This window comes from Rattus norvegicus, chromosome 5 (genome assembly GCF_021556685.1).
Source record: "Rattus norvegicus strain SHRSP/BbbUtx chromosome 5, alternate assembly SHRSP_T2T, whole genome shotgun sequence".
NCBI classification, from domain to species: domain Eukaryota; kingdom Metazoa; phylum Chordata; class Mammalia; order Rodentia; family Muridae; genus Rattus; species Rattus norvegicus.
Genome location: NC_141538.1, coordinates 99,995,867 through 100,004,197, shown reverse-complemented (window position 1 = coordinate 100,004,197; position 8,331 = coordinate 99,995,867). Strand labels below are relative to the sequence as shown.

The window sequence follows — 8,331 nt, the reverse complement described above, 5'->3', positions numbered from 1 at the left end:
CCTCCAGAAGAGAGACAGGGTGTTAAGTACGGGATGAGGTTGCCATCCCATAGTCAAAACTCTGACCTATAATTGTTCCTGTTTGAAAGAACTTCAGGGACATAAATAGAGAAGATCCCAAAGGAAAAAAGGATCCAGCAACAGGCCCAAAATGGGATCCAGCTCAAGGAGAGGCCCCAAGACCTGACATTACTGAGGCAATGTAGTACTCACATAAAGGGACCTATCCTCTGAAAGACCCCAAAAAACAGCTGGAAGAGTCAGATGCTAATACTTACACCCAACCACTGGACAGAAGATGGTAACCTCTATGGTTAAATCAGGGAAAATCTAGAAGAAGCTGAGGAGGAGGGTAACCCTGTAGAAGAACCAGTAGTCTCAATTAACTTGGACCCCTGAGCTCTCTCAGACATTGGACCAGCAACTAGAAGGCATACACTAGCTGATATGAAGCCCCCAACACATACAGCAGATGACTGCCTGGTCTGAACTCAGTGAGAGAAGATGCACCCAACCCTCAAGAGACTTGAGGCCCCAGGGAGTAGGGAAGTCTAGTAAAGTGGGGTGTGGGGTTGGGCTATCATCTTGGAGAAGGGGAAGGATGTATGGGATGAGGAATAGTCAGAGGGTAACGTGGGAAGGGATAAAACTGAACTGTATAAAAAGATTTAAAATTATTTTAAAATGAAAGAAAGAAAAGTAACTATCAGGTACTTTTCTCAGATTAAACATTTTATTAAATGTATCCTCTGTTATTGACTGAACATGCCTATACAATTTTGCCTATCATCTATCTATCCACCTATATCTATCTATCTACCTATCTACCTATCTATCTATCTATCTATCTATCTATCTATCTATCTATCTATCTATCTATCTATCTATCTCTCATCTGTCTATGACTCTGTCTGTCTGTCTGTCTGTCTAGATGATCGGCATTTTCTGAAGTTTTACTTTTAAAAAGTGCTATTATATATTCTTAAAACAATTCATATAATCTGTTTTGATCATATTCATTCCCAACAATTTTCCCCAGCTCCTACATACGTATCTCCATATCCACCTAACTTCTCCTTCCTTCTATCACCACTTATCTCTCCTTCCTTCCCCCCCACCTTTTTTTTTGTTTTTGTTTTTTTTGTTTTGTTTTGTTTTGTTTTAAAAACATCTACAGACACTTATGTGATGACTAACTACTCCAGGGCATGAAGCAAAATGTAATTTCATTGAAAAAAATTGTCTCCCTCACCAAGTAACAATCAAATGACAATGTTTTTTTGGCTAGCAATGGGAAGTAGCCCATATCTTCTTTGGTAGAATTTTGTCTCGCTTGAGCTGGAGAGGCTCTTCTGTATTTCGTTGCTTGCTTTGTGATTCCTATGTATATCTGCTGTGTTGTATCTGGAAAACATTGTTTCTTTGATGTTATTATACCACCTCTACTCTTACACTTTTTTTATCTGCCCTGCTTCTGTATAGATCCCATTTGAAAACACTTTATTGTAGGATATCACAAAAAATAACACCATACAGCTATCAGCTGTATTAAGACAGCCACCTAAACATTTGTGAAGTCCAAGATTATATACATCTCTATGAATTTCTATACCCCCAGAATACCATTTTAAAGAGAGATAGCTTCCTTTAGGGATTTAAACCAAGCATAAAGTATAATTTATTTCTGAGTAAATATTTATTAATGGAATGTAAACATAAGTATAAATTAAAATTAATTTCAATTCCATACTTTATAAACATGTTCATTTCAAGATATTCTTACTTCCACAAATATTAGCAATTTTGCCTCCAAAAATTTTTGCTTTTAAAAGGAAGTTCACATTTTCAATACTATACTGTAGTCCTTCAGCAATGATTTACTAAAATTTATCAGAGATTGGTTGGATTGATTAAGATTACCCAAGTTAAGGCAATTAGTAAGTTCCCTTCAAGAATATTTAACATAATTGATATAAATTAATTGAAAGAATTAAATCGTCACATAACTCTCAGGATTACAATGATGAAATTAGTAACCAATTGTCATGCAAATGGTAGTTTGGAAATCACTCATTCAGGAATAAGTTATTATTTATAATTTCATATGTATCTAGTTAATAAAATAATGTTTTAAAAGCTTACTTAAGCATTAATATTCAGATTATTGTTGATATTACCTTTTGCAACAGATGACCCTATCATTTAAAAAGTCTAAAAAATATTATAAGTCTGAATTATTGGAATCCATTTGTATATAATTATCAAAATATTAGAGGTATAGATTTTGTTTTGTTGTGATGTAGTTGTTATCTTGATTTAATTGAAAATGCACAAATAACTCACATCTACTATTTCAGTCAGAATGATAAAAAGAGATGGTAGTGTAAATATGATCAGTGTATATTCTATGTATAGATATATAAAACCTTTTAGGACTAGAAACAATGTTCTTCACAGACTAATCATAAGAGTAATAATTGTCTAAAAAGATCAGTGTGTGGGTCCCTAATTAGAAGTGAAACACTGCACATATTATAAGCTATGAGTCATTTGGTTAAGTTCTGTGTGTGTTACTCTAGTTTAACTCACAAAATAGTAACTCTTTGTGAATCAAAAATCAACAATGCAACTTTGATTAATGCAAATAATGGACAATATTTATTATTATTGCGTGCTATGAACTGCTGAATACAAATCTATAACTTATAACTTTCATTTTCTTTGGTTAATTGTATTTATGCTATCAGTAATTATACCAGATCATGTATATTCTAGTAATGTTATATAATTTTTGTCATTCTTCTCATTTGTAAGTACCTGGAATCTCTAAAGTACATGCACAGACCCCTTCCTTTCAATTTCTTTTTTTTTAATTTAGAAAATATTTTGTAAACACTAATATGAAGAAAATTGACTATAACCAAGTACATCATCACAAATGAAGTATATGATATTTATATCATAGCATTTCTTAAACTAGCTCAATTATTGAAGAAAGATTACCAACTGGCTTTTAGCACAGATAATTTATGTTCTCTGAACTTGTCACTTATGACTAGTTATACACTGTCCAAAGAACATGTTATATAATTTAAATATTAATCTTCGTTGTTGCTATGTAATTAAAATACTAAAGTTCTCAAATATTTCCTGCTTTTAAATATATTGACTTCTATGAAAGATTGTATTCATAAAATTTATTTTGTTGTTAATCAAATTTATTTCAATGTTGAAAAAACTTAATTGATATTGATAATATTCACATGTCAATTGATATATGAAAATGACATACTCATATTCCTCAAATATTTCTCAATTAATATTATGATAAAGTCATAAAAGTAGGAAATTTATATAAAAACCTTAAATTCTGAATTACATTGTCATCTGTAAGTTTTATTTAGAATAATAAACCATTTGAACTTTAATTAAGAATGCATTAAGTCGAACATAGACATCTGCTCTCAGAAATATTTTGGTTGCAAACTTCATGGAGTTCAGTACCAAAGCTGAGATACCTATTGTTGGTCTGAGCTCCTGGAAATCTTCCCCAAACCAAGTTAAAGAAGCTGTGAAGGCCTGGTATCATCATATTGATGGTGCATATGTATATTGCAACAAGAATGAGGTGGGGTAAGTCATCCAAGAGAAGAGCAATGAGAAGGCTGTGAGGCGGGAGGACCTCTTCCTTGTCAGCAAGTTGTGGCCCACCTGTTTTGAGAAAAAAAAACTGCTGAAGGGAACCTTTCAGAAAACCCTCACGCATCTGGAGGTGGACTATTTAAACCTCTATCTTATTCACTGGTTACAAGGACTTCAGCCAGTAAAGTTGTTATTCCCAAAAGAGGATCAAGGCAGTATCTTCACCAGTAAAACCAGTCCTTGGAAATCTGGGAGAGCATGGAGGAACTGGTGGACCATGGGCTGGTGGAAGCTCTTTGCATAATCCAATTTGAACCACTTTCAGATTGAAAGGCTCCTGAACAAGCCAGGACTGAAACATAAGCTAGTGACCAACAAGGTCGAACGCCACCCTTACCTCACCCAGGAAATACTGATCCAGTACAGTCACTCCAAGGGCATCACCGTCGTGGCCTACAGTCCTCTGGGCTCCACAGACAGGCCTAGTGTCAAGCCAGAGGACCCTTCAGTATTAGAGGACCCTAAAATTAAAGAGATTGCCGCAAAGCACAAGAAAACTGCAGCCCAGGTTCTGATTTGGTTCCACATTCAAAGAGAGATGGTGGTGATCCCAAAGTCTACAAAAGAACATTCAGGTCTCTGGCTTCCAGTTGTGGAACAGAGAGATGGCTATGATCCTTAGCTTCAACAGATGCTAGAGGGCCCGCCTGTTCCTGAGACAGTAAACATGGAAGAATACCTCTATGATACAGAACACTGAAGCTGAATCAGCTCATGAGGCTTTCTCTTTGAGGATGCATACCTCACTCCTAGAGGCCTGCTTGACATCACGCTGTGAGCAAGGCTGTGTTTAAATCCCCACACTGAATCAGGAACAGACTGTTGCAAGCAAATGTGACTAGGAGAAGCAAATGGACATCTCCTTCGCTAATTTGATATGGCCAAATGTTTGTCAAAAACAAGGAACTCTGGTAACATTTGAGGTATACAGATAAAATAATAAAAAACATAACATTAACAAACAAAAATAATACACTAAATTCAATGCTTCTTTATATCTGTAAAGTGTAAGTTCATTATATATATATATATATATATATATATATATATATTCCTTCCTGTTTGTGATATTAACACTTGTGTTCTGTTTATAGTAATATCAGGGTTTATGCCTGTGAAATTCTGATATAGATTTAGAATGTTGTCTTAATTTTTTAAAAATTCACACAGTATATATAAACTAAAATATAATTACACCACTTTACCCTTTCTTTTTCATCCTCTAACCATTTTCATGCTCCTTCTCCAGGCTCCATTCTCTGACTCCTTCTCTCATTGATGGCCTCCCTTTCTTTGACTATACATACTTATACTCATATCCACAAGTATAAGGACAATTTGCTTAAACCATTCTTATTGTGTGTATATAATTTAAAGACCAGCCACTTACTATTAAATAACCAGTTAGGGCTTGGTTCCTAGGAGAAACTTATTATCCCTCTTTCAAAGGTCGGTTGTCAATAGTAATTTGTCAATGGGTGGGACTTTGAGATATTTTCCCTCTTCTACATTAGTATCTTTATTATTATTACTACTGTTCAAATCTTGTCTAGGTATCAATTTCTAGGAGACAGAGTCTCAGCAGACTTCTTGATTATCTGGCTTTAAAAATCCTTCTGTCTCCCTTTATTCTGTGTTCTTTGAAGTTGAGTTGTAGTTGTTTAATTAGGTTCAGTTCTTACTCCCAGTTACACACTCCATGAATAAGACTCAGATGCAAAATATATTTACAAATACTTAGACCATCTATACAGACTCCTCTTTGAGTAGAATAATAACTTAAGATAATCCATTGATTTTAACCTACATTCTGCCACATGGCTAGCAATCTGTGCTCAGGTACCATGCGTCCTGCTCCTCATATCTTCTCAGGCAGATATTCTTCTCCTGGTTCTATCTAGAATTCTTTCAGCCTCCTGGATACCCAACTTCTATTTCCCACCTAAAACATAGGACATAGGCTCTTTAATTGGCAGGTTCTGTATCCATACAAAATATAAGATATTCTCTCTAAAATACATTTTAGTCTAATAAAAGATTCTTTTTCTTTCAAATATAAATTGAACATAATTATAGTGATTATGAAATATTAGGAAAACTCTAAAGTATGATATATTTTGCAATGTCTGTTCTGTAATATTTGGCACCTTTAGAAGCTATTCCATTATCTATTCTATTTTGGTATGTTCAAAGTTGTGTACTTAAGACAACTTTATTTGAATTACCATCCTGAAAACATCTTTTTAGAACCAGAACATGTTCATAAATCCTGAACAACTTAAGCTTATTTGGAAGGTTATACCTATCTAGTATTCAACCCCATCAGAGAACTGAGAAAGAATAAATATTACCTGAATGTGCAGCACACACAGGAACAGAGGCTACAGAATTATAAATGTGACAAAGACAGCTCCCTGCTGGGACAGTCTCTAATACTCTCTATAATGCTGGAGCTGGAGCTTCTATCTTCTGTCTTCTGGCTCAGAACATCTGACAGACCGTTTATTAAGCAGGAACTTTGAAGGACTTGTTTTCTCTGTATTGGCAGAGCTTGACAATTGCCTTTCCTAAGTCAGTTTTTCCTTTCTTGGAGAGATCTGTCTCTAGTTGAAGCTTGGACATTTTCTCTGCTGCCCAGTGGCTAACCTTCCAGTATTGAAGAAGCACCTTATGGTGGTTACCGATGCGCATCATCTTCTTTAACGTAGGTAGTGAGCACTGTCAGGAACAAACCTGCTTTGTATTCAAAAGATCTTTTAATAATGAAATAATTTTAAATGCTACAATCTGAAAATTTTTGATGGTTTTGAAGACTTATTTTCTATATAGATTATACCTGAACTGTCAAACATTGTTCTTAGCTATTTACTGTTGGAATATTTTCAAAAAGATTTTACTATAGTTAACTAAACTAGAATCTAATATGAGCATGAGTTGTAACTATCTGACTACTAACTTGCATTTTTTAACCAACCCTAATAATTTATAACTTGATATAAATTATCTATCTTTTATCTAATTCTATCATTCCACAGTTTGTAATAGAAGTGCAATACCTCAAATTAACATTAAAACACATATATATTATGTGTGTCAAATTAACCATAAATTTGTTCAATATACAGCAACCTATACCAGAGTATCAACAATAACCTTATTTCTGTCTCAATATACAAAATACTATGCCAATGTAACAAACTATCTCAGTTTTTCATTAAAATATAAAGATTTTTACAATTATAAGATTATGGTTTTAAGTTTTTGTTTAAAAGTAGATTTAATAATACACCCTTGTCTAGTGTCTTCTTCTTTTTTTTTTTTTTCTTTTTTTTTTTCCGGAGCTGAGGACCGAACCCAGGGCCTTGCACTTCCTAGGCAAGCGCTCTACCACTGAGCTAAATCCCCAGCCCCACCTTGTCTAGTGTCTTACAACATTTCTATATCCTCCTTTTCTTCTCTACTCCTTTCCCCTACTCTAAGTGAGGAAGGATAAAGAAAAGGAAAAAAATAGAAAGCCCTGAGTCAAAGCTTCCTATTTAGTTTCCTCCCTGCCCATGAACATACTTATTTATAAATCACTCCTTTAAATGACAATATATTTATAATCTATAAAATGATCAAAACCATCTACTACAAATTAAGGGATGACAAATTAAGGGATTAACTGTCTTCTGATTATTGTTTCCTGCTGAATTGGAGGAAAGTATTCCTGTTTGGGGACTCAAAAAGAAATTGGAAAATTTGGTAAGTCAAAAGAAGGTTAGGTATAGCATGCTGTCCAGTCTCAGTATGTTGAGAAAGTTCAGAGATTAATTAAGTCATGAGTGGAACAGTCTAAAAGTCTAGATGAACCACGGTCACCCAAGATCAGCAGCCTTTCTTGAAGCTGTTCTGGATCAAGTTTCAGGAGGAAACAGCAGCCTGTGTTTGGATTATGTGTCCCACCATCCTCATGGATGGATCTTGCTTTCTTAGCCTCTACTCTGTAATACATAAACCTTACAAGCAATATATCTATTTCTATAAAGACATTTCTATGAAACGTGCAGAGTGTACCGAACAATTAAAGATAATATCCTGCTTTTTGTTTGGTCATAGCAAGTGCATTTCTTATAAGTTATTTTGATCCATTTTGTAGATGTATTCATTCCTTTGTTGAAGGACAACTGTTTTTTTTCCAGTTTCTGGCTATAATAAATAAGGTTGCTATGAACATAATGGCACATGTGTCCTGGTTATATGTTGGAGAAACTTTCAGGTATATGCCCAGGAGTGGTGTAGCTGGGTCCTCAGGTAGTACTATGTCCAATTTTCTAGGAAACTGACAGACTGATTTCTATAGTGTTTGTACCAGCTTGGAATCACACTAACTATGGAGGAGTGTGCCTCTTTCTTCACATTCCAGCCAGTATTTGCTGTCAACTGAGTTTTTTATCTTAGCCATTCTGACTGGTAGGAAGTAGAATCTCAGGTTTGTTTTGATTTGCCTTTCCCTCATGTACTACTCTGTTATTAAAAACAATGACTTCATGAAATTCTTAGGCAAATGGATGGAACTAGAAAATAATCATCCTGAGTGAGATAACCCAATCACAAAAGAACACACCTAGTATTCACTCCCTGATAAAT

General features: G+C 34.5%; 1 pseudogene; it reads left to right on the top strand.

Moving 5' to 3' along the window:
* The first annotated feature begins 3,484 nt into the window (after positions 1 to 3,484).
* Positions 3,485 to 4,402, top strand: Akr1b8-ps3 (aldo-keto reductase family 1, member B8, pseudogene 3; annotated as a pseudogene).
* Positions 4,403 to 8,331: the final 3,929 nt, after the last annotated feature.